Raw genomic sequence first — 27,803 nt, 5'->3', positions numbered from 1 at the left:
TCCTTCCCATGTTTTTGGTGGAAGGCTTATGCGAGTTGTTGGCTTCCACAGTAAGCCTACATTTGAATCAATTAAACTGTTGACAGTTAAATTGTACTAAGTAGCTTCGATATAAAAGATGATTCCCAGATTTTTTCCATCCAGCTTTAAATAAATAAATAAATAATGAAGAAGAAAGAATCCGAGGAACTCCATTCTAAACATCTGTCTAGGCAGATGTCAAAATGAGGAGTGTTACTGCTCTATACTGCGAGTATATGACACCACGTTATTACTCTTGGCTTAAATATTCACAGTAGGTTTTAGGATCTATTGAAAAGAAATGTCTGAGAGCGCAAACTCGTGCTTTTTTTGTCACAGAGCAAGCGCCTGTGTGGATCCACTTCCAGAGTAAATACTGAAGAACAGCTCAATGTCTTTTACGCCTTATTCACATCCCATGGGTATTTATAAAGGGGGGATTGTAGATATGCGGCTGTGGAAAGATGTGGAAGATTTGTTTTTTTGTAAATGAATTTTAGCGGACGAGCTCCTTTTGAAGTGAGATCACATAGTTCTGAATTGCTCTGGATAAAATCATTGGCGTGGAGCTGTGTGTTAGTCAGCTGATTATAATCTGGTACAGTAATCTGCATTTCTTCAAGAAATGAGAGATTGACAGTGTCAAGGGAGTTACGAATCCAGCAGTAATCTGGGGAATTGAGTTAGAATGAGGCAGTGCTTCTAACCTTAATATTCTAGAACTTGCTTAATTTTTGTTTCCAGATTGCATATATTAACCCATTTTATTAACCTGTCTATAGCCTTGATTCAATAAACCACTCCTGTTCAGTATAGCTCTAAAGCATATGTTTGCCTTTAAACACATGCTTAAATCCCATTGACTTTTTAATGCTTAAAGTTAAGCACGTGCTTAAATGTTTTTGCTTGGGTCTGCACGAAAAAAAAAGGGGGGGGGGGTGGAGAAGGGAAGTGTCTTAGGGTATAAAAAAAAACAAAACACCTGAAACAAACAGAAACAATTTCCACGCCTTCTTTTGGAGCATTCTCGGACAATAGATTGCTGAGAGCCCTTGCCAAAGAGCCCAACAATAGCGGGAATATCTCGCTGTTTGCTTAATGAGCAAAGAATGGGAGTATGAAGGGGAAAAAGCAGATTCTAGGTTAGGAAGTGACAAGGTGAGGTTGTTTTCTGATCTCTTTGCATTTATTTTTAAGCCAAGCATCCTTTTCAAAGCAGTAAAAAAGGAATAAAAATAACGGCTGTGGCTGGGAATTGCTCCGTAGCTTGCAGCCAACCGATTTGCGTTTACTCCCATTGCTTGCTTCATGGGAAATGTCAGCTCGCTGCAGAAACTTTTAATTGGTTTATGAGTGATATATTCAAGCTGCTTATTCCCTAAAACATCTGTTTTTGTTTCAGTTCCCCGATGTCAAATGTTTGGTGATATCCCAAGGTAGCACAGTGTTTCCAAGTCATATTTCCTGGGGTATCTGTCAATAAAATCCCCTTAAATTGAGCATAATCAAATTAGTACAAGGTAGTCATGAAGTCTCCAGAATCAAGATATCAGAAAGTCCCTATTCCCATTATTTTTCCTTATTGCTTGCGATTGACTGCTCTTGGGACTTAGAGGAAGAAAGCTGTGAGAGTTATGGCTTATTTCATTTTTATCCCCCCTACCTCTCCAATGGCCTTGAGCAAGTCTAATTTGTATTGTTACGTAAACTGGAATCAAGCCAGGGGAAGCACAAGCCTCGTGCTGCACCCAATGGCAAATCCAGTCATTTTTTGACTGCAATTTGTTCAAAGATTTGTCTGTTCCACATGACAACAGGAGTCCTAAAGTAAACAGGCAATCGCGAGAGCTAAAACAAGCAAAAACATGAGTAAGAGGTTTCCATCTGCATGCACACACAAAAGAAATCATCAGTTTCCCACTTTGCTGAGGCTGGGGATGGAAAGGAAAAAAGCATTTTTTATAGAGTATACCTGTGGGTCTTCTATTTGGCTCACAAAATGTGCTTGCTTTGCAGTATTTATTACTAGGTGGCCCAAAATCAAACTCGGATTTGCTTTCATCTGCCATTTAATCTGAATTTTGTTTCTTAGATTCTGGGGAAAGGAACACTTGAGATGTTTTTTCCTGAGTCTAAGGGAGCTAATTTGAGGCAGAGGCTGTTGAACTGAACTCAGTCAAAACAAAACCCACCTCAGGACTAAATCAAGTGAGTGTCACTAATCAAAATAACACTGAAAACAGAAGAGGAGGGGAAAAAAAAAAAAGTTTGCAGATTAACTTTCTTACCAAACTCATTTGCAACTGAATGAAATGAAGTTATAAGGATAAAATTCTCAGCAGATTTGCACAGCACAGTAATAGCCTTTATGCTTGGAAATTTATGGGCCATGGACAGTTTATAAGAAACGATGTAGTTCATCAGAGAAGCAGACTGATGGAGCACATGGGAGCATTCTGCACAGGAAGTTGGGTTTTGGAATAATACTTACTTTGATAGAGTTGTTTTGTTAGCTAAGTAAAACAGTAGGGAAGCCAATGGCCACTTAGGCTTCAAACATAAATATATATTTATAAGTCACCCAGCTGCTTAATTGAGATCTCTAGTGTTTTCCCTAAGTATATCTTATCCAAAAAACAGTAACACAAAATAACAACAGCAGCAAAGACCTGCTGTACGCCGAGGTTCATTTAATCAGTCAGTAGTAGTTAGGGGGAAAATGGAGCATTACTTTAGGGGCAGAGTCATTGAGGCTCCCAGAGACTCTTCAGCACAAGCAGCAGCTCACACTAAGCTTGGATTGCTCCCAAAGAAGCAGCAGGGTAGATGCCCTTTGCTGCACTTCCTCTTTTTTGGGGGGCTCTTCCTCTGAAGAGAAGGCCAACACAGTCTGTATCTGAGTTGTACTGAATACTGGCAACAGAGTTTGGGAAGATAGGTGTTGGGGTTCGTGCCAGAGGCTGGCTGAGCTGGTTGAGGAGGAGGAAGGAAGTACATGGTACTTCAAAATGTTCTCCGAGGGAGGTTACACAGGAGACGGCTCATTAAATATGAGCAAAGAACTGGAAAATAAGATTTCACACTCCAGTCTGGGTGAATTTGGGTTCTTCCCTGGAAAATATGTAGGAAATCTGGCAGGTTCTGGGGAGCTTCAGGAAACACTGTGGAGGTTTCACAAAGGTGCTTTGAGTTTGGAGAGCACATCCAAGATGAGGATATGGCCTCCCGGCCTGAGCACCTCACCCCTAGCCCTACAGGGCTGGGCAGCTCCCCAAAGCTGCACCTGGCTTTACATGGGGAGCGAGTAGGAGGCAGGTGGGCACTGGGGGCTTGGTGTCAGCAGCCCCTTGCTGCTCATCTCAGATCTCTGAGCTCAGTTTGCATTTAAATCTCCTGCCTTCCAGATGAATAGAGGCTGAGAGGTGTGGCTGTTTGGTATTTTCTGATGCAACTTTTTCCTCCATACAGGCAAACCTGAAAAAAAACACTGATATCTTTGAGCTTGAGGCTTGGCCTGAGCAAGAGCTGAGGACTGAACCTTCTCTCCATTCTCCGCTCCCTTTTATCAGGAAATATTACTGTACGGGTTGCAATGGGAGTCTGCTTCCCACGCATTTCTTTCTTTCCCTAACAGGGTTATCCTCAAGCTCTAAAATGTCAGATTTTAGGAAGGTGTCACTGCTCAATCAAGGCTTTAAGCCCAGGGTAAGATTTAAATACAGGCCTACAACAATTTCCTGAGCCTCAGAAGCATTAGAGTCTCAGCAGCAAAAATGGGCTGATCTGTGGAAAAGCCTGTGACAGCTAAGTGCAACTTGCAAAGCACGGAAATGCCACGGAGATGCCCAACCTGGCCAAAATCCTAGGGGTCAGCAGCTGGTGGCCCTGCAACCATCCTGCACGTTCGCCGTGATGGTGGCTGCTGGAGAGATGCACTTAGCTAATCGTTTCTAATTTCCCCTTTTCCCTCCCAGTTTTCAAGTGTATTTGTGTTCCAGACGCAGTTTGCTCCTTATCATACTCACAGCCCATTTCCTCCTCCTGTTTTATAGTCAGTGAAGTCTAAATGGTAAATTAGTGACATCCCCATCATTACAGCAGCAGAGTGCAGTGCCATCCAAGTGCTGTTCCCTATAGCAGCGAGCAGAAGGAGAAGCTAGGATGGTAGTGAAAATGTTCACATTCCAATATAAACGTCTGAAACCACCGCCAAAAACGGCTGTGCTTCTCTTGCTTTTCCTCTCACTTTGTCTCACCAATCGTGTGTGTGCAGGAAGGAAAACATCTTGAGGAACATTCACTGGCTTCAAAAGCATCTTCATTTCTTCAGCTGCAGAGGATTTTGTCAATAGCTGCCGAGTCACGTGGCTGGAAATAGGCACTGGTGTTTTGGAGAGCTCGGCTTGCGGAGGGGTGGACTCTCCAGATTTATAAGGAGCTCTTCCACTGCTGTTCACACCTTCCTTGAGAAAGTGCTGTCAGTAAAAATGTCCCAGAGCTTACCAGGGAGTTCAGAGCCAGACACCGCTGTGATTTGCTGCTCCTTCTTTCTTGTGTGAAGTGGGGGAAGCCTTTCAGCATCAGATTGTTTATTTTGCTTGGTAGCTGTTTCAAAAAAAAAAAAAAAAAGGAAAAAAAGAGGGGGGTTCTTAAATAATATCGTGGTTCAGACAGCTTGAAGGTGTTGAAGAGAATTCCGTGGAACTGGTTTGTAGAAAGGTTTTTAAATGTGGTTTTGGCAAAGACCAAGTGGCAGGTTCATTTCCCATCCCACAGAGGTTGCCTCTGCTCTCTGTTTGCTTAAAACCTGAACATCTCCGTGAATGCCAGACCAACCTTGGTGATGCTTATCATTTCTGGAGTGAAACTGGGGGCCTCAACAGCTCTTCCCATGCCATGCTCCCATACCTGATTCCCACAAGAACACTGATGCAGCTACTAAAATACGCACTGATGCCCACGTCTTGTGCTGGAACACATGTCCACATCTGGAACATCTCCCATGGGAACATGGCCCTTCAAGGGAAGAACTGGGGGTTTTAGCACTGTCACCTCTTGATGTACCCTTGGTCACAAAAATCCTGCACATGAACTCAGGGGAGCTCAGCCTTGTTGAAATTTGGGATTCAGTTTGTTCTGGGATGGATGGCACACATCCTGTCTGTCTGAAAGAACGGATATATTTTGTTCGAGTTGGAGGTTTTATTTTAATCAGACTTTAATACCGAGCAATTTGAATCGAGCTTTTGTTCATATCCAGAAGAACTACAAACCAACAAATAAGGTGGAGAGAAAACAACTGCTCTTTTACAAGGAGAAAGATCTTCATGCCTGAAATGCTCACAGCACTGGAGTTTGCCTCGCACCAATTGCAATGCTTAGGGAGCAAAATCACCTATACTTACAGAAAAAAGGCAAAGGCCTCCAGAGGAATGATATCAATTGCCCTTTGGCTTCACATTCCTAAAAGGGGAGCGCTGAGTGTGAGTGCTGGCAGTCTCCCCCCGAAGCCCAGTTTCTGCAGTCAGTCATCAGCCTGACTTTCCCAAATATTGCTCCAATTCCCCAGGAATACATGACATGACAATGGGTCTGGTGGTGGGACAGCTGACATAGCTTAAAGATGCTGGAGCCATAGCAGTGACCATCTGACCCAGGGACGTGTCATACACCTCTCTCTACTGCTCTCTCTTCTCCTCATGTGACGTCCTCTCTGGAGTGTTTGTCCTGCCTTTGGTGTGTCATGGCAACTGGGTCAGATCTTTCCTTATTACCTTTTTTTTTTTTTTTTTTTCTTCCTTTTACCCTGCAATTGAACCCAGTCTCCTGGGAAATATGGGCTGAGCCCAAAAGACATTAATGTGTCTGCCAAAGTGTCATTTTCTGAACCTAATAGGAGGAAAAAAAAAAAAAAGGACAGAAAGAAGAGCCATCCCATGGCCACATTCTGCAACTTCTTTCAAGCTCGCAAAGTGGATATTTCCCAAACAATGTGAATTACTGTAAAAGCAGCATTGCAAGAAGGGGTGCTGAAAGAGACCTACAGAGACCACTTGTCCAGCCCTTCACCTCTGCAGCTATTCCTGGGACAGCCATAAGTCTAGCAAGGTCTAAAGACTGGCACGCAAGGCCCTGCTTGGAATCCAGTCCTCTAAACCCAGCCAGATCCAAACACTCGAAAAAAGAACAGAATTTTTAATGGGTGTTGTCCTCAACCCACAGTGTGTTAATCTGTTGTATTATTGTCAGGGCCCGTAAAACAAAAAGTATCTGACTCTCCTGTTCACAGGCTTCCTCATCTTTGTGACTTGACACTGCTGCCTCAGCACTAAGATGATAGCGTTTGGTTTCTGGGTGGTTTTAAGGCAACCTGGTTGATCTTCCTATAGTCCTGCTGATTTCTAGAAGAGTTACTTCGTGCATGGCTACGATCTCTGTTGGTGGAAGCAGCCACAGCATTTTGCAGAAGGTGGAGACGTTTTTGATTTTTTTGATCTTTCAGATGGGACAGCTCCAGAGGAAGCCAAGGCCCCTTTCAAACTTCATATCCTACAGGGTCCTTTCAGCTGTCCCTAATGCAGATGTGAGATAGAGTAATCAGGAGTAGAGAAATAGCTAAGAAACATGTAATGGGTAACCTACCTTCCCAGTGAGTTTGCTAGGAAGTGCTGCTCACCTATCAGACACAGGAAATGGCAGCCTTAAGGCAAGGTTTGCTCCTCTGCCAGGGCAGCTCATTCAGTGCCAGGCTGGCACTGACTTGGGTTTTCAGGGAGCAAGAGAACGGGGACCACAGCTCCTGGAGGTGGTCATGAGTGGTTGAGTGCTTCATCCACAGCATTGCACACTGAAGAGGGGGGAAGAAAAAGCCCTATGTCCCTATGTTCAAGGGAATGTAATTGCTGTGAGTGGTGGCTGGAGGGATCCTCCAGTGCATTGCACAAGAGTTTACATAATTCTGGATTCTCTACCACTTAGAATGGAAAAAAGAAAGCTAATCTGTTTGATCAGGCCTCTCCCACTCGATATGTGTATTGGATTCTACATTAAAGCTTTTAACAGTTACGTACACATCTGAGCTGGAGCTATTGTTAGCCCATGTGATGGATTAAGATCAAGAATGTTAATGTTATCCAAAGGAACGCTTTTTAATGTATATTGCAATTGTATAAACAGGGTCACTAGAGCTAAATGGGATGTCAATGACCTATGAAGATCATAAAGTAAACAAAAGATCTTAAAATAAGCATGTAACCTGAACACATTGGGGATTGTTGTATATCAAAGGCATTTGCTTATATAAAGTAAGGGAAAATTACTTACGGGTAATGTTGTTTGCCACAAGTCTACCTCTTGCCTGCTCTACAAAGAAAACCTACCCAGAGGGACTGGAATATGTCTCCATCCACCAGCAAGCACTGAGCCTGCATGCCCCAGCCAAGTAGAGTCCAGTTTTTGCACACACATAATAAATACACAATGAAATTCCAAGGAGCAGTGATAAGACATCATTTCTGGTGAGCAGCAAAGCTTTCCCTGCAGTCATAGGAGAGGGAGGAAGAGAAGGAGAATGATCCTGCTGAACACCAACTTGGGTGGGTTTCAGAGCCCTGGTAACACAGGGCGAACATGGCAGGTCCTTGGTTCAGCCAGGCGGTAAAAATACCAGAAAGAATGTAAGAGACATTTTTTCTTTTCATGAAGTACATTAGCAGAACTAATGTAGGACTAAAGAGTACAGGAACATTTTATCAGGGAGTGTAATGATAGGACAAGGAGTAATATCTTTAAACATTAAAGAGAGGGTAACATAAACAAGGAAGAGAGAAGATTTAGATTAGATGTTAGAAGAAATTCTTTTCTTGGAGTGTGGTGAGGCACTTACTGCCCAGAAAAGTTGTGGATCCCCCATCCCTGGAGGTGTTCAAGGCCAGGCTGGATAGGGCCCTGGGCAGCCTATCTACCAGAAAATGTTTTCGCTTACAACAGGGGTTTGGAACTAGATGATCTCCAGTATCCCCTCCAATCTAAACCATTCTATGATTTGATGATGGTTCTTCAATTCTCCTCAAGTTCTTGGGAGTGAAGAATTGCAACTTCTTTAGCTTGATTTTATTCATTTGATGTCCAGTTGCTATGAAAAAGTGAGACCTTATTTAAGATAACTGTAATACTATAATGAGATAGAAAGTACAGTGATAGAAGTGGGGTAGCACAACCCAAGGCTACAACAAAAGAAAACAAGCCCAAATACAGAAGCTGTAAATGACAGAAAAAAAATGAAGAATACTGCTTACCTTTAGAAGGCTTCTAATAGGCAGGCAATCTCCAGCAAGATCCCCTTGCCTCCACTGCCAACCCTTAAATGATGTTTGGGAAGGGGTGGATCCTGGCTCCAGCCCTTCTGGTCACTCAGGTACCTTGCATGCACCTGAGCTCCCCTGGGTTGGCCCTACCTTCCCACCAGGTGCTCCATCACTCAACATTTCTACTACAATACCCTAAGCAGCAGGGACTTAAATGTCTTCTTGTGAGAGAACAGGGTTAAAACTCAAGATTATTTATAAGGAATGCCTTTATGGGAATGGTTTTAAGAAATCATTTTACGCTTAGTCCAGAATAGTTATATTAAGGCCATGTTTTACTGATTTGGTTATGAAATTTTCACAACCAACAGTTTGCTGAAGTCATAGCATATCATACTTAGCGTATACATGTATAGTATTTAAGGAAATTTTAGGAGTTTTATAATGTCTGTTCTTGGGAAAGGTGTATGCTGACTAGTACTTACTTCCTTGTTGTCTTCAGACTACTATTTCTTTAAGGATTTTTTCTTTTTCCTAGCAGGTATAGAGTAACACACTTCTTTGGAAGAAAGCAACAGAAATATCCTCTCTTTTCTTTTTCTCCAAAACCTCAGCTACAGTTAATTCCTTAATTACCATCAGGTGATTTTCATCAAGCCCAGCTGATGTGAAAATACCTAGTTTATTTAAGTGAACTTTTCTCCTGTGACGTTGGATTGACTTCTTCTTTTTTAAATTTATCATAACAACTTTAAGAGAGTTCTAAATTATAGTTTCTCAACAGAACTGCTGTGAAGCAAACTAGAGAAAATAGGGGACTGGTTAAAGTCTTTCCTTCCCATAGATACCATTTTCCTACCTCTACAGAAATCTGGCTGGACGAAATAGCTGAGAAGGCAAACAAGTGATTTTATTTCATTCTGTAACCTCTCCATCTCTCCCTGAGAGTGTGATCTGAAGTATCTAAGCATTGTTCTAAATAGCAGTGTAGCTGAAACAAAACTTGGTGACTGTGGTAGGGCAGGTTCTAAGTGCTTCTCTCTGAGTAGCTGGGCATTGGACCCAAGGGAGTTGTAGACAATCAATGAGCCCTTTGCCTGCAGCCTTGCTACACAGCACATGTGTTCTGTGTTGCACTCTTGCCAGATCTAAGCCTGCAAATACAGCCTTGAGCTACTGCAGTGCAGTTATTTACGAGCAAGGGACTGAGTTTAGGTGACCATCTTTGTTTTGTCTCTTTCCTTTCCACAATTGGGTCTGAGTGCCCTAAGCTGCTCAGAAGGCTGCTGTCCAAGAGCCCTTCCCACAAACTCTGGGATTTTGCTGCCCCAAGCAAGCTTGATATAGTCTGTGCCTCCTCTGTCCCACAGCTGCTCTCCCGGCTGCACTCCCTTTCCAAGTGGTAGGAAATCTTGTTTAAGGAAGAGGAAAACTGAGCCAGGTTCTCCCATGTACGAGGAGCAGAAGCATTGCCTCAGCTCTTAGAAGAGAGCTCAAGGAAGCTGTTGGCATTTAAAACAGTTTCTTCGGTTGCCTAGTTGCCCAGTGCTGTCTCTGATTGTTCTTGTGTTACCTCCGGGGGTTTCTTTGTTTCAATTTAATTTGTTCTTTTTCAGCTGTTGATTGTTTGTTTCCATTTACCTTTGGGAATTCTTCATTTTGTTAATGTGAACTGAACTATAAGCGCTTCAGAAAGATGACATAGAGAAAAATGGGCTTATTCCTTGGCAACTGAGGAAAATAAAGTTTGTGACATTGACAGACCCTTGCTCTTACATTCCTACCTAATAGGAATGGTATAGTTTTGATTTCATCCTGCACCACAAAGGAAGGTAAATCATCCATGTACAAAACACTCTTTGCTACTTCAGCGGGCTCTTCACAGCATGCAGAAATTCAGCTGTTCTCCATTACAGATATTATGATAGTAATCAGCAATTTAAAACTCTTTCAGTAATTGTTAGCCCAAAAGGTTTTGTTTATTTGTTTACTGGCATTGAATTATGGTTATTATCAGATTTGAATGACATTCCGCATTCATTTTACAGCTCTGCCTGTTTTCAAATATTTGAGGATGTTCTTGTTAGGATGTTTTCAATGCAATTTCATTCACAGCAATTCCAAAGCACGCTCTCTGTATGTGATCAATTAATTACCACTTGTAATCAAAATTTTTCTTAACATGCGGAAACAGACAGCAAATATGCCTTAGACTGTCTTTGTTTTGTCAGGAAACGACCTCCCAATGCTTCAAAATATGTAAAAAGATTATGCTCTACTATGAAACATAGCTGTGAGGTTTATCCAAAGACAGAAGAGGACTTTGCATAACCCTTGTAAGGATAGGATTGGTGGCTTTGTGCTGTGGCTTTGGTCCTTTTGATTCTGGAGTCTATTTTGAGGATGTGAGTAGTGAGTACTGCACTGAGTTTTTCAAGAGGGTCTTAAGGCTGGACATAAAGCAGGTGCTCAGAAGAAATTACAGAGGTACTGAAGAAAGATCAGCTTAATGAATTATTTTCCTTTCTGCCAGAAATTAAACATTTTTAAGTGATTTAGAAGCAATTCCCATGTTTCAATGGAAACTGAGCATCAGACATCTTCATGGCATTTCTGTCAACTGCAGAAGATGCCCATGTGCTACATCCACTGTTTTTTCGCATGATGCCTACAAGACCATTTCTTTTGAAGGAGCAGGCAGTGAACTGGACTAAAGCAAGTTAAAGGGAAGCGAGTTTAGGGATGAAGGTGAAGAGTTGCTTGGGAAAGATTAGATTATCCTCTATCTGCCCATCACAGAAACTTTTCCTGTTTGTTTGTCTGCATCATCTTCCAAAGCATTTGGCGCTGGCTTTTGTCAAGATAATGTGATATGCAGGTTAGATCCTGTGTGGTCTTATCTGCCGGGAGGAGATTTGGATAAGTTACGAAGCTGAGTTTCAGAAAGGGTTGATCTTAAAGGGAGTTTTCAGCTGAAGATGGATGAGCTCCCTTGCTCTATGGGCCCACCCCCCACTTCTTCATGACACTCTGGCAGTTGCCCTAGCTGGTCTCTCACCGCAAGACGGTCAGCAGGACACTCACTTCACTGTAGGAAAAACAAACCCATTCAGACCAAGTGAAACACTTGGAAAAAAAACATGCAAACATCTTGTTTGGTAATGGATTTTTTTTTAATGGTTCCTAAGTTGTGCTTCCTCTTAAAGCTTCGCATACAAAGACCCTTTTTTATGAAGATTGTCAGCCTTTTCACTAGCTTTTGCAGTTTTTTTCTGATGTCTTTATCATAGAAGAGGAGAGAAAAAAGGGCTGATGACAAGAGTCCACTAATTCAAATTAGGGACTGGTTTAATGTTGGTCACAATCTGGAAGCCACAGCAATAGCAAAATGCCTTCATCTTTATTCTTCCTCCACTTACTTGAAATAAGAGATGTCAGGTTCTTCATTGTGCTCGACCACCACCCAGTGCCTCAAAATAGGAGGCCTGGAGAAATCTAGCTACATTTTCCAGGTTGTCCAAGGCAATCGGTACCATCTGGAAGCCTGGCTAGGAAGGGGATTTAAAATCTGGACCCTGACATTGACTTCTGAGTCTTCCATTTTTCTACAGTAGCTTTTCAGTTGGAGCCAATGACTCAAATTGTATTGAAGGAGCTTGACTAATTCGCACCAGCTGAGGGACTGGCCCAAGGTCTGGGGCAAGCCTGTTCTTTGTGTCTTTAAAAAAAAAAAAACACACAACTTTTTTAGATAATAGTGTAGAAATGGAAGCCCTGGCTGCACTGCATTCAGTTGGAGATGCAGCGGACTTGTTTGGGAAGAATGTGGTTTTCACTTGTGGCTCTCCTCAAAGAGATGTTTCTGCCTGTAGAAATGTATTATTTGCCTCCTCTACCTTGATCCAGGAACAGGATGATGAGATGGTGAGTTGAGGCTCTGCCAGCACATGCTCAGTGGTCCTTGCTCAGTTGATTTAAGATACTTTAGCCCTTTATAGCAGAAGAACGAATAGGAGAAATAATATAGCTCTCCCTCTTTCTCTTCTTTTGGAGGCCTAATGGGGATCTTGGCACTGACTGGATTGCACAGGCGCTACTGGGTGGATACAAAGCCCCAAGATTGGGTTGCTGGGACTAAAAAAGTCTCTGCACAAGTGAACATGCAGCACATACTTTAAGGTAACCAGAAGCAGAATACTGCAGTTCAGATGTTAGAACTGGAGCGTGCCTCTCCTTTGCTTCCCCACCCCCCCTCTTTTACACTGCTTTAGCTGTAGAGTCCTTTAAAGGAGGAAAAAGAAAAAAAAAAAAAGAAAAAATCTCTTGCTTGTCACTCTTTCAGATGGTATTAAGTGACCTTATTGGGGAAGAAGGAGCTAGTTCTAGGTGGCAGCTCTGAAGCTTTATTGTTAGAGTCAAATCCTGTTCTTAGGATGAATAATAATCATAAAGATACCAACACAAATGTACACAAATAGAGAAGGCAGAGGAGAGAATACAAAAAAGAGCAAGAGATAAGAAAATGCTTCTTCTGATGCTTACAGCTCACTTGCTGGAAAAATCAGTTTGCAATATTTCTCCTTGTGGTATAATGCTATAATGAGATGGAAAGTCCGGTGATAGAAGTGGGGTAGCACAACCCAATGCTACAGTAAATGAGAACAAGACCAAATGCAGCAGCCATGGACACAGAAACAAAGGAAGAAAAACTGCTTACCTTTGGAAGGTCTCCAGTAGAGAGGGATCTCCAAAGAGATACCCTCACCTCCATGCCAGCCCTTAAATGATGTCTGGGAATGGGTGGATCCTGGCTCCAGCCCTTCTGGTCACTCAGGTACATTGCATACACCTGAGCTCCCCTGGGTTGGCCCTACCTTCCCACCAGGTGCCCAATCACTGCTTTAGGCTGTGACTCAGCATTTCTGCTACATGTGGGCTGTAAAGAAATCAGACTAAGTGCTCAGCACATGCAAATTTTTCTCCACTGTATCACTCAAACCTGGCCTGTTTTCTTAGCTTGATTTGCCTTCTTAGGAAAGCAGACTCCAAAAAGCGTAGAAACTGTTCTAGCAGATCTAGTCACCAAGAGAACTATCCATTCATCCTAGATGGGATCTTGTTCATGTGGCTGTGGAGCTTCTCACTGCTGCAGTTGTTTATGTCTACTTCTTGATTGCATACAGCCAGCCTCCCTCTAGTGAACACCGCCTTGCCATGGCTGTGACGGTCTTCTAACCTCACGGCACATTTCTCAACAACCATGTCGTTTCCTCCGGTTGAAGCCCATCAAGTTGTCATTACTTACTTGGGTTTATTTTTACAAACCATTTTTACATAGGATGTACATGTGTTGAGGTGTTTGCCTGCTGCCTTTCACCTGCTTGGCACAAGGAAAGACGTCATTGTGAACTTCAGTACAGTGGTTCCTCTACATAAATATTTTACAAAGCTCGCAAGAGTCCTTCGGGGTTAGGTACGATTTGTCCCATCAATTCTAAACGTTACCTAATACCAATAAATGCTAATAAAGAGCTTGTAGCTGGCATCGTATACCAAAGCACTAAGCATTCATTAGGAGTCACCTATGCAAGTGCAAGGCCAGCCAAAATAATCTCCTAATCAGTTATAAAAAGTCTGTGGTACTTGTCAGGAGCGCAGTGTGGGGCAATAGCATTGAGAGTTGTGGTTTTTGGCTGAGACACTAAATCTGTTGTATGTGGAGGCAAGCCAGAGAAGGAAGGTCCTCGCTGGGACCCAATCTTTCTCCCATTTGAGGTCAAGGGTGGAAATTTGAATTAAGAACAGTAAGTCTTCAGATAATTATTTAATGTTTATCATCACTGTAGAGCAGAGAGTGTATGTCAGAGGTCTACTGCTTTTTGAGGATTCATTTGAGAGTGTTTTCCAAAATACTCTTTTAGTGTGCCAGACCTGTTCCTGTTTGCCAATTCTCATGTGTATTCAATAGCATATGTGACTTTGTGTGCTTGAGGTTGCATAAGTGACACCTCAGGGAGGCAAGTGTTCTTCAATGGCAGTCTTCATACCGCATATGAGATCTTCCCATGTGAGGAAAATCCCAGATTTGGCTGTTGAAATTATTTCATGGCTCCTGGCTGGTAGTGCAAAGCCTTTGCAAAGAGGAACAAGCCACTCTATATTTCATATTCCACCTAAGTTAGTATTAAAACTTTATTTGATATGTCCGGTGATTTAGAATGTAAAGACCCTTTTGGCCTATCCTCATTCGTGGATATGTCATCTTTCTGTGCACTTAAGTGGAAAAAAGAGTTGAAGTCTCTCCAAAGAACATATTTTTGACTGGAGCTGGAAAGTTTAAATGGTGACTTTTCAGGCAGCTTTTAATAGGAACTGAAATTAGGAAATATCAGAATATGATTCCTGAAGTGCATTCTGTAATCAAAGGGGATTTTTTTTTCTAAGCACCCACTTACAAAGTTTGCTATGATGATGAATTAATTGAGAAATCTTTCCTGAGGTTGTTCCATCTTAGAGTGATAGATGGCTATGGGGATTATATGGGGGTTACTGATGGCTGTTTCATTCCATCCCAAGGGAGTGCAGAAGTCCATGTGACACAATGGGACTGCTGTGGCCTCATTGCCTGGGATATTCTCTGCATTGCAGGCTGGTGCTTCAGTGCTTGTGAAGCGACGATGCTGTTTTTGGGTCAACAGCACAAACCTTGGGTGTTTGTGCTGTGTAGCCGAGAAGCGCTCTGTCTTTCTTTTTTTTCCCCATAGGGATCCTCAGGTCTGTCCTTGGTTTTTCTGGTTATTTTCAGCTTTCTGCCTGATGTTCCTGGTTGCAGAAATATCATCAGGTGCATAACATAAGCCCACTCTCATGTGGCCAACCTCACGGCATCCGATCGTTTCCTTATTCATACAGGGGAGATGCATTTTAGTGGTAGTCAGGTGCAGACCAGTCATGCTGAAGGCAGTGTGAATACGCCATGTGGCAAGAGTGGCTGGGTCCATCTGCTACCAGATTTCATCCTGTTTTGATCGACAGAGCAGCCCTGATACATCTTATTGAGACGTGGTTAGTTTGTCAAACATGCCGAACTGTGTGGTCCTGAAACTGAGCAGTTGGGGAGACAAATTCTGCTTGGCATTTCTAAGCCATGCCCATGCCTGCCCACAACTGAGGCTGCCTGAATGTTTCAGCTGTAGCTGTATTGGCCCTCTATAAATATTTAGCGTGCCTTTTTCTTGGAGCAATAGACAAAAAAACTTTCAAAAATAGCATTTTTTAAATTGTCTTCAGGAGAACATCGTGATAATTATTCTGTAGGCATTCCCACAAACTAGGATGGGTTGAAGTATGCCTAGCCCTTGGTTTGTGAAAGTGAGGTCAAACGTGACATGTTTCCAGATAATGGATTTGTCAAGGTTCCATTGCCAAACCACATTACCAAAATTCTAGGTTTGTGCATCAGCACTGTATTTATTTGGGCTGCTGTTTGAAAGCAGCAGGATGAAACCTGCTGCATCTGCTGTTTTGCATGGTAGTGTAGCAAAGTATGAGGGTGGTATGGTCTGGCAATGGCTTTTGTGCAACTGTTCATATATTGTCTTCATTTTCTTGAGGACGTTTTACACTTTATCAGTCAAGAGGCTTGGAATACCCAGGGATGATGGGAAAGGCTCCTTGATCCTGTTTCTGTCTCTGCTGCATAGGTGGCTCCCTGCTCCATAAGTCAAGGGTTAAATCATAGGTACTCTGAACCTTGAGATCCCTGATCTAGAACTTGAACAAGTCTGAGAGCATAGCTGTTTCGAACAAATTGACTCTGGATCTAGTACGACAATGTCACTGGGATTCCCCAAGGCAACAAGCAGGGGTTGTCTCCCAGCCTCTCACCACAGACCACCCCCTCCTGCGCTAGGCCGGGCAGATCAGAGCCAACTCACTGTTACTTCCTTGGGAAAATCTGCCAGGTTGTCCAATGGAGATGTCAGAATGACTCTGTATTACCACACCAGTACACAAGCAGTCAGCTATTGTGAAAGGAAAGTGTACAGCTGTCAAGGAGGAGCAGCTTGCTTGGAGTTTGTCATGGCTTGTGTCATTATTTGTGTGTAGTGAGGTCTCACACCCATCACACCAGTGATACAGGTATGTTCTGTCTAATCCTGCACTGACAGCACGTGTGCAGATAGCTGCTGAAGTATGGTTTTCCAGGTACTTTTAGTACCAATGGATTTTTAAAATTTAATTGAAATTAATTTACAAGACCCTCTGGAGTAAATATCTCAAGCTACAGAACACTGTCGGTAACATACAACATGCAATTTATTATTATTATTATTATTTTTAACAAACTGATCTGGGAAAATGTTTCCATGCTGACAAAAACAGAACAAATGTAGGTCAGTGTCTGAAGGAGATGAAAGAAGCCAAGTGTAATGAGAGCCTATTGTTTCATGCTGACATATGCAGGAAGCTTGTGGAGAATGAACATCAAACTAAAATGTGAAGAAAAAAGAATAGAAGGCATGAAAATCATCATACTCGAGAAAACAAAGAGATCAAGGAAAGTTAAGGGGCATGCTAAGAAATCTGCACTAGGAGGCTAAATAAATGAGTTTCACATTTCTCTTTCTCCCTTCTCTTCAATTCTGGGTTTCTTTCTCCCATTTGTCTACTAGGTAGCAGCTTCATCTTCCTTCCAGGAATACTTTGATATTTTTTTTCCCTTCCTATCCTGCAGATGCCAGGGCCTAGAGAGATCCAGATGGCAAACAGACCAGAAGAAAATGCCTCTTCGCTGTTTCACTTCTCATCTTCCTCTCAAGTTAATACACATGAAAGATCTATTGAAAAGAACAGACAAGTCCTATTTGCATTTAATAAGTATATTTAGTTTACTTATTTAACACAAGTTAATTCACTGTTCAAACAGCTGGAATAAATATGAAGAAGCAGTTTAGAGCCTAATTTTTTGCTTGTGCTCACCAGTCTTACACCAGGGTATTCTCTTGCTCTCCAGAGATGCTTTCCCAACTCGGGCAATGGGTATGAAGCACTGGACCTCTCACTAATTTTCTGCCACCCGTTGTCATCTGGAAATGTCTTTCACCGTTCTGACCCAGATGGTGACATCCCTAGAATTTCAGCGAGGATTTGGGGGCTTCAATCCATTCTCAGCTTGGCTCTAAGCCAAAGCCATAAATTCACCAAGGGAGCTGATGTGATGGGAGCGAACAGTTCTGAGAGCGTTATGTCCTGAAGTTTTATGGATGGGGCAGTGGTGCATGTTTTCCTGCCAGCCTCTCCCTTTTCACAGAGCTTTTTTCCATCTCTGGTAGTAGAAAAACATCTCTGTGGGAAAGCTGTCTGCCTAAATCCTGTGATACCCCATTGACTTGAGTTGTGTCACCAGGGTTGACCCAAGGAGAACTGCCCTGGTGACTGCAAGCATTCCCAGGATTGTCCCTTACTGTGTCCTGCCTTAAATAAACAGGATCCTAAATTTCCACTCTCAGTGCAACAGAGGACCCCTATGAGCCTGAAGGGTGCTCTGTGTGCTGTCTCTTCCTTGTGACTTCCCAGTTCCTAGCACGTTGACATGAACCTTCTGATGAGAGGTGCTACCAGCCTATTGCTTTTCCTTAAAAGTTTAATCGTTTCTGACAGTAAAATTGGGAGCCCCGGTAAAGAACAAAAATTTCCTATCTATCATTCTCACAATGTAGAAAAATGAAGCCCAGATTTTTGGGTTATTTTAGGGCAAAGGGTGATGATGACTGTTTCAATGCATTTAGCGATACTTTAAAATTGGTGATTTATGCAGCCTGACATTGACTTTAATTTAGCTCATGTTACAAGTACAGTAATTCAGTCCTTAATGAAGTGTACTCCATATGACATATTGAACATGCGATCTGACAATCAGTGGTTTAAAACCAGCCTAGGTTACATTCTCTTGTGTCACTGGAAGTGGGTTGTCAGTTCATAAACCTACCCTGAGCTGTACTGGCCTATCACTCTTTCTGAGGTACGGCGCTGAAGCCTGGGACAGGCATGCTTTAAAATAAATTTTTCTAATTAGTTGTAGGGAAAAACGGAGGGGAATAGAAACCATAATGCACATGTGTGTATACGTACACATTTATTCAGGTTTTGGCTCCATGAGTGCAGAAAAAGGGTTGTTAATGAAAAGATTCACTTCCTGATCTGAGCAAAAGTTTGGGCTGTGCAACATAAGAAGGTTAAAGTTTTGATATATGCTTATTCCTGAATAAATCAATTGGCTCAAAAGCAGTAAAAACTATGCTTGCATCGGCTTTTACCCAGGTTTGGAACAAGGCTCTGTGCAAGTGATGGAAAGTGCAGAGGGAGCAATGCTGGGGACTGCACGTGTCTGCATTTCAAAGGAGTTAAGAGAGCAGCTCCCAGCTGTAAATATGCAAATCCTTTTAACATTTGTTTCAAGATTCATTCCTGTTTGCACATGCAAAAGTTTTCAGTGATTCCAGTAGGCAACACTTAAAAACGAGCAAGTTTGCTGCAGAATGGATAAGGTCACAGCTGCATCATTTCATGGTACAAAAAGTTGACTTAAAGTAATCTGGCAATTTTTTAGTTGTTTTTCCCTGTGCCAACTCTGGCTCAGACACCTACGTCGTCATCTTCTTCTTTCCTTTATCTTCATCTTAGGAAGCTTCTAAAGGAGTGCTTGACATAGGTAAGTGTTGGGCTTGGGAGGAAGAAGTGAGGCAACAAGGGTAGCTGGATTCTGGGCCAGTTGAAAATGATATATATTTAAGAGAGCAAAAGGAGGGGGTAAGGACAGATGTTGTGTCCCAGAGCACTTTCTGGGAAGAGGAGGACAAATGAAAGGACAGAAATAAAATGCTGTATTGAGGGAGGACTTGTCAGCTGAAAGCATGTCTGTGCTAAAAAGGAGGAGTGTGGGAAAGATAGAAACTTGGGTTAAAATAGCACTGAGACTGGGCAGACTGAGTTTTAACTCTGACTAACATGAAATTATCCCGAACTCCCCCATTGGCTTGAAATCAAGATGCCAACCAAAACAAAGTGCCCAAACCAAAGCTACCTTGATTTTGTTGGTGATTTGCCCCTTGGCGGCAGCCGACCTAGTTTATGAGATTGCCTTGCAGCCTGCAGTGTTTTGTGCTGGGGGAAGGCTGGGCGCTGGGCACTGGCTTGTTTTAACATGAGGGTGAGCAGGGAAATAAAGGCAGCTTTTCACCAGCGAGGGCTGCTGCCGGTAGTCTGAGCAGTGAGCTTCAGGTCTGAGCTCGCCTGGCGCCCTGGGAGGACGGCGGGTTCAGGGCTTGGGGCAAAGCCACCGGTCAGGGAAACAAAGGTGCATTTATTGAAGAATGAGGCACGCTGCTGCTCTTTGTGCTTAGCCCGAGCAGCTTGTTTTTTTCGGGGCTTCTTGGCTTCTCAGAGAGTAGGGTTGGTATAGGAGAGAATGGGCGAAATAAGTATTGAACATATCCAACAGAAAAGAAATTTAACACAAGTAAGAAAAATGTAATGAAAGATCCTCAGCTTTCATTTTTACATAAATGCTCTTGTATAAACATTTGATCTTTCACCTGGAGTCATACTTAATACAACAGAACCAACATCTTGCTATTTTCATAACCAAGCCCCCAAAAAATCCTGGAGAATAGCAAGACCCCCACTGGGGGGCTCGGTCCCAGAGCATAACGTTTTATTTTAGCATTGCACGTGATCTGGACTTAGTTTTTTGAGACACAAATGCAGTATCATACATCAGCACCAACAGGAGAACGATACAATCACCTAATATGTGAAGCATTTGTCCACTTCTGCCCAAGCAGTTGATTGATCAAGGGAGTGATGTTTGACTTCTTGGTGGAGGACGTGGAAATTAAGTAGAAACAAAATACTTGACAAAAAAATGAAACGATCCCGGGAAGAGACAGCATAATCATAGTTTCCAACTCAGCCCAGCACTATACAATTTCATATTTGATTTATTATGCTTTAGCCTGGGAGCTTCAAAAGTGTCTAAGAATTTGATAGGCAAACCCCAGTGAGATTCTCCTGGTTACTTTGAAAATTGCAGGAATTTTCTTTTTACAGCGTCACAAGTGATCAATGGAATTTTTGGGACAGTTGAAGCAATACTAAACAGGCTGAGCTTGCTCTATGTGAATTAGCCTGGTATTTATTCAGCAGCTCATTTTTCATCAAAGGGCAGTATTAAAATTTCACTTGTTTGTTATAGGGTTGTCAGAATGAAATCTACTTCCAAAAATATACATTTCCACCTTCCAGTACCATTTCTTACTCTGCTGTAGCTAAGGTTATGTCAACACTCTGAATGTAAACCCCCTCATTTCAAAGATTAGTAATGCTGGCATCCTCAATCTGGACTCAGGCATAACAGAAACATAGAACAACCTCTCTGGGAGCAGGTTTGGAAACAATCACTTTCAATGCCTTTGCCTTTCACAGGAAGTGTCACTCTGTAGAGAAAGCAGTTGCCTTCAGCCTCTGTTGCAAAGTTACAGTTAAAAGAATGAAACTGTGTGTACCTTTGTGTTGTCATTTCACCATTAAAGCATTTGTGTCCCAGAAGTTTATGCTGGCTGCCCTGCAAGGATTTAGAAATCAGTCCCTGCTCAAGCTCAGTAACTTTTTCCATAGGGTTGTTTACCAGGAAAAACCATAGCAACATCACAAGGGGCCATGCCAGGGCTCTTGGATGGTGAATACTTCCCACTCGTTGCCATCTTTTGGTTCCTCCTATAATATATACATTTTAAACAAGTATACAGCTGTGTATTTGCTTAATCTGGAAACGTTTTGGCATCCTCTGTGGAAAAAGAAAGGCTGAGCCCTGGAGGAAGCTTAGGAATGACAGTACGGTGCTATAGAGTTCATAGTTTGCTCTTTCCTTGTCTTCTTGGTTTCCCCTTCAGCCAGTGGTACTGAGTTGCAGCAAGGTGTGGCTCAGCACCTGGTACCTTGTCAATACCAAGGAAACACCTGAGGACAAAGCTCTCAAAGTACTGCAGAGCTGCTTCCAAGGTCATCACTGCAGTGTAGTGGTATCACAAGCAAAAATGTTGGTGAGCTGGGGAACTCAGTGCTGGTCTATCCAGCGTGCTCCAGGACCACCTCTTGCCAGAGATGACAAAATTGGAGCATTGCACATCTCAGTTTAGTTTACAGGCAAGGTTGGACCTTAACTTCCAGGTGTGACAATAAAGCATTGGCCATTAGCACAAGAGCTGGGTTAAGAAACACCAGGTGCTGAGACAGACCTCTCTTGAGGAGGCATCAGAGACAACGCAGCAAGTCCATTCCAGACCTCATAGCCATGTTCATCTGAGCATGGGTGGCTGGGCCACCACGTTATCTCCACTGCAGGTGAAGGTGAAAACATCAAATATGGGAACAGGCTGTCAAAAACTGCTTCATAAGCTCATTTAAAGAATGATGCAGGTGATGTAGAGTGGTGCTGGCAACTGTGGTGCTGTTGGCATGACACACAAAGGAAATTGATACTCCAAAAATGACGCTTTGGGTCAGAATGATGGCTGAGCCCTCTAGGAAATTCTCATATTGAGAATGAACACTTGATCAGCAATGCTCAAGACAACCACTGAAACTGCAGGTGACGCCTCTAAAATGTATGGCTCTACTGAGAGAGGAAGCAGGAACTGGGATGTCAATGTGAAATGGGGCTGTACAGTCACAGAACTGTTAAAGGCAGTGCTATGGCACAATACAACTTGTGAAATACCTAGCAACTAAGATTAAACAAATAAACAAAAAAAACCCCAACAAAACAACACAAAACAAATAAAGAAAAAACAATACAACAAACAAAAACCAACCAGCAAACCAATGACAAAAAAAATACAACTTGTAGGTGATAGCAACTCTGATGCTGATTAATGTGCAATAAGGAGAGGCTACTGCCCTTGGTTTGTATGACATCTCTGCTCAGGAACTTGGCTTCCTGATTTGGGAAAGGCAGGGCAGGAGCAGCTATCTTGGAGGGCTGCACCAAGCAGCCAAGTAGGGTCATGGTCTGGGTGATGTGGCCGCAAACTGGGTGATGTGGACCTGAGTTTGGAGGCTGATGGTTTGAGCTGGTCAGCTCATGCAGGTGTGCTTCAAAAACCAATCTGCTGACATTCTTGCTTACCTCTTATTCCTTTCATTATCGCTGCGTTAAGTAGAGGAGGCTGTTTCTGGGTATTCCTGACTGATGTGTACCCAGTAATTTGAACACTCTGCCTGGAGTCTCTGTGATTTCGCATGACAACAGGATTACATTTATACAATTAATTAATGTTTGCTTGACCACTTTTATCCAATTTCTTTCTCCAGCACATAAAAGAGAACCTGACATAAATTTCTCTTTCAAAACAATTGACTTAGCAACTGCTGACCTTCTGTTCTGTCATTCTGAGGATTGATTGGATATTGTTGAATTGTTTCATTCTGCAGTAATTAAACACAAAATTAATTATGCTAGTAACCTATAATTTCTTTGAACCAAGGACTAAGTCATTTATTTTTGCTTGGTTACTCTGCGGGTTCTGACATCAGACAGCAAAACCTTACTGTTCCAAACAAACTAAATAGTATAAAGGGAAAAATTTAATAACTGAAATATAATATAAAGACTTCTAATTTCCGTATGGCTGGCCTATTGCATTAGGTTAATATAATTTGATCTATAAATCTTTTAAACCTTATGATTTTGTAATTTAAACATTTCCTGGATGGCTAATCACGCAGGGAAAGAATAATAATAATAATTAAAAAACAACCTAAAACAAAACGCGAGCCAAAAAATGTACCTTAAAAGTAGATTAAAAAGATTAGATAGGAGGAGCATTTGTAGAAGGCTCAGCAAGCCTTGGTATGGCTGAATGTTTCTGGAGCTTGCTGCTTATACTAGTTAGTCTGTGTTCAGTTTGGTGCTGATGCAGAATTTCCTTTGTTATGATGAAAGCGGTGTTAGATATGTTTACACTGCTAGTATTTGGTGTAGAAAGGAACATCAGAATGACAAGCTGATATTATCAAAATGCATGTGCTCACAGACACTGAAATAGTATTTTGTGGTTTTCGTTAGCGTGGGCCATATTAACTTAATTAATATGACTGAGAGTTGTATCATACCATGAGGCAGATAAGGAGCCCTGGCTTATTACTCAGCCATGGACTATAAAAAAGGGGTGCCTATCTATGTGCGTGTTTGTGTGTGTGCTCCTATTATGGTTTCATGAACATGCTTTGCCCCAAAACTGGTTGGAACGGCATGAGGATAAAAGTCCAAGCGGGGGAAAATAAGAAAGAGGCAGAAAAAAGGGGAGAATCAGAATCACCGAGCAGGTCTTACGCTCCAGGTTGGTGCCATGCAAACATAGAACATTTGAGGTCTGTAGCTGCTGATAACAGATGAAGCTATGGATATCAAGTCCTCAATGTCAGCACTTTGTGTTCCTGACCCCATTTGTAACCACTGGGGCCACCAGCCAACAGCTGGTGCCACACTGGGAAAAAGGCACTTGGGATGTTCTCCAGGACTGCAGCCTCTCTGCAGTGTCTGATGCACGGACTCAAATGTGAATGATCCAAATTATTTATTACAAGTTCTCACATCACTTATATACCTTCACAGGTTTTCTTTTCCTAGCTTTCCCATCCAACCCTACAACTTTCCCATCCACCTTTACAGGTCAACAGAGCGTTCTACAAAACACTCTTCAACCGTTCACACAAGTGCTTATCCAATCAGAGCTGTGAGATGTTCTTTCTTCTTCTAGAGGTATTCTTGGTTCTCATGCTGTTTATCTTGCTCCACAGCTTCTGCTCTGAACAGTTTTTCTTGTATTCCCACACTCTCTGTCATTTTTTCTAGCTACCTGTTTTGCTCATTCCCAGAGCTGCCTCTGATGAAGCTCATGTAATATCTCCAGGTTGCTCCGTGTTTATTTCCTCTCTTTAACCTTCAGGAGGCATTTTCTGGTAGCCATCTTCTCATAACACTTGAATCTCTCTGCTGTAGAACTACGTCCCTCTGACACAAAACAACATACATCAGCGACATGGGAATGTCGAACATAAACGAGTTTTTAATTGTATGACTCTACACAGCCTGTTGTTGAAAGATGTGGCAGGTGAAGAGAGCAATACTTCTCAGAACACATATAGATACCAATATATGAGCCCTTTGTTATCATTCCCCGGCCCCAAGGCAAATAATACTCTCAGATTTGTGGACATTGAGTCTAATTTGATCTCACCTCAGTGAAACTATATTGACTTCAGTGGAGACATTGCCTTCCATGGATACAAATGAGAGCTAACTAGTTCTTGAGGCCCCTAGCTGCTGTTGCTGGGTCCAGAAAGGCACGTGGCAGCAATGGCTGCGTGCTCTTCATTGACTGAAAAATGTCATTTTGATGGGTGTGCTTTCCAAGGCACATTTTCCACCCTGCCGATGGAGGAATTTTGGCTAACGAGATGCTCTCAGTGTCTTAGTATTTCTGCGGGAGTGATTTGATAAAAGCCTGCCATTACCTCATGGTTCAAGTGTGCAGTCTCATTGCCCGCAGGAGCAATGTGGAAATCTTTCTGGAGGAAGCTGTTCCATAATATCTGTTTTTCCAATGCTTTGACCTGTGCTTATGCTGTGTGAGATTAGTCATCCCCATCTGTGCTAAAGGGTCTTTCATCCTCCCTGAGCTCTGCCAGCTCCCATCTACCCCTGTCCCTTAACTCCCCATGTGCATGTGCACCTTGCTAACTCCTTTTTAACCTCACAGCTTTCTTTGCAACCACCTCTTTGGGATAGTTTGAGAGACAATGTTACTTTGCAAACCACTGTTTGCGATTTTTCTAGAAAAAGGCTATCTTGGACTCATTCTATCTGCCTGCATGCTAAGTTGCTGTTATCATTTAATTTAAAGAAATTAGATTCCCAAGATTTATCATTAAGAGAGAATTGCAGAGACTGGTTCTGGCATCCTTGGACAATGTAGGTACTCATGTTTTTTCCTTCAACAGCTGAAAGGAGTTTTTTAACTGCTGTCTCCTGAGATCCTCTTAGGAGTTCTTTTTAGCCATGTTTCTAAGTGGAGTGAGAGATGAGAAAATATTTGGTAGCCTTTGCTTCTCCAGCCTCACAAACCATCCCTAATCCCTCAAAAACCTCTTACATGACCAACCTTGGCAACATGGTGATGTGATGGTCTACACAAGCACTGTAGTCCAGGTAGTGATTGTCTTTCTGTTAATTGTGGCTTCTGGCCTTGTCATCTTGAAGGGTATGAACTCTGCAGAAAGGCACGGTAGAAATCTGTGCACTCCCATGCCTGTTGTGCATTCCTGTGCCCACCTGCCCTGCACACTGTTTCACACCACTTTGCTCCAGCTGCATGTAAGCACTCAGCAGTGAGTTATGTTTTCCAGCTGACTACTGCTGGTTAGAAATCCTGAGTTGTTTTTCATGAGCAGACCCTCCAAAGCTCTTCTTGGTGTCTTATTTGACGACAAGAGGAAGAAAGGAGGAAGTTTTTCAGAGGGTGGTGAGGCACTGGAATAGGCTGCCCAAGGAGGCTGTGGATGCCCCATCCCTGGAGGCATTCAAGGCCAGGCTGGATGTGGCTCTGGGCAGCCTTGTCTGGTGGTTGGTGACCCTGCACATAGCAGGGAGGTTGAAATGAGGTGATCTTTGAGGTCCTTTCCCAGGCCATTCTATGATTTTATGAAAACTTGCTACAAGTTTCCTCATAGAGAATCAGTTTCTTCTCCTTCTGGAGCCCTTTTGGCTTTTGGGATAAAAGTTCTGACTCCATTGCTGACCCAGCCCTGATTAGAGGGGCTACTCCAGAGCTCTTCCAGGAAGCAGAGCTTGAAGGCAGGCACATGCATTGCCAAGGTCAGAAACAGAGGAGAGCACAAAGCACAAACTAATTTTTGGTGAGTATAGATCAAAGTGGGACAAGGTAATTAATGGTGCATACAGTCCTGTTCATCAGCCTCTGCTGCTAAACCTCAAAGGAAGTGAATGAGATCAGCAAAGGGGACAGGAATAAAGGTGACTGAAGTGGAAACCATCTCTTCTTTTCCTCTCCTTGCCCAAGGTTTATGTGGAAAATTTCTGTGTATTTGATTGACTCATGTATAATGGAGAACTTCACCTATATCTCATCTCAACTCCCACAGAGAGGATGGACTGGGAGAGCGCATGGGGAAAGTGCTGCTGCTGTCCTACAGTTCTGCTGTTCCATGGCTAAACATTTCTGATGGCCACTGGCCAAACAGACCTCTGATCTCACCCCCTTGGTACTGTGATGATGCTCAGACAAAGCAAATAAAACCAGCACGGCAATACAGTAGGAACTAAAAGTACTAGGAGAATAGTGCTAATATTAGGAGGAGTGACTCAAAAGCAAGCAGCAATTTCTGTTGCTGTCCTAACAGAATCTGTGACCTGAGTTTTTTGTTGCTGTTGTTGTTGTTGTTTTTGTTGCTATTTTTTTTAAGATTAAATGATAGCAGAAAAATACATCCACGGTAAGAGCTGGGTTTTGTGTAAGAATGATGGTCTAATCACTCAGTGTTTAGACTTCATTGTTGTGCCCGGTTATAACAGTGTGATCCATTCCAGATCAAGTGTTTTTCTTGCTTGCTTTCTTGTCCCAGTCTGCTTATTTGTACTGGTGGAAAGGTAGGTTCTAGTTGTCTCGGAGCTGCTGGGGTCTTCTGCCCTAGCATCTGGAGCATGATGGAGAAGCTCATACCACTCATGTTTATGGAGGTGAAAAAACGGGGAGGTTTGTTCCCTTCTAGTTTTGATTTTATTGCCTCATTTGGAATGAAAAGGTGAGGAAGAAAAATGATATGGGCAGCCGTGCTCTGGGAACAAAGCACCTGGAGTTTCCCTCTGATAACAGCCTGCTGAAGAAAAAGTTCGCTCCAAACCAAATGTCTGTGTCAGTGCTGCTCTATGGTGGACAAAGAAAGACCTCAGTGTCACCATGTGGTGTTGGTGTTTTCAGATTAAGAGGAGGGATTAAGGAATTTTACTCAGCAATTTGAGATGCTTTGTTAAGAATGGAGGAGATTTGAGCTGCTTTGTTCTCAAGCCACATGTTAGTGAAAAAACAAACAGGCACTTAATCCTGACAGACAGCAGAACTTGACATCGGTTTGTCCCTCGAGAGGTGACCAGGAGTTCCCTGTGTCTGGCTGAAAAGGTTGTTCCTTCTATCTTAGGTCTTTCTTAGGAACCCCATCCCCAGCTCAAAGCAGAGCACGTGCTCTATCTCTCCACTGCATGGATCTCTGTGAGGGCCTTCCTCTCTCCAGCATCGGAAAGTACACACAAGGTGCCAAAATGGTTACAGAATAGGGCTAAAATATGTTCTAACTTAAGGTCATGCCTCTAGTCTTAAACAGGAATATGTCCAAAAA

General features: G+C 42.7%; 1 long non-coding RNA gene across 3 annotated transcripts in view; it reads left to right on the top strand.

The window, feature by feature from the left end:
• LOC116216275 overlaps window positions 1-27,803 on the top strand; it is a 57,029-nt gene that overhangs the window by 1,738 nt on the left and 27,488 nt on the right. The gene's annotated exons all lie outside the window — the stretch shown is intronic.

The sequence above is a fragment of the Meleagris gallopavo genome, chromosome 2 (assembly GCF_000146605.3).
Source record: "Meleagris gallopavo isolate NT-WF06-2002-E0010 breed Aviagen turkey brand Nicholas breeding stock chromosome 2, Turkey_5.1, whole genome shotgun sequence".
Taxonomy (NCBI): domain Eukaryota; kingdom Metazoa; phylum Chordata; class Aves; order Galliformes; family Phasianidae; genus Meleagris; species Meleagris gallopavo.
The sequence above is the reverse complement of the archived record's forward strand: the minus strand, read 5'-3'. Positions and strand labels throughout refer to the sequence as shown.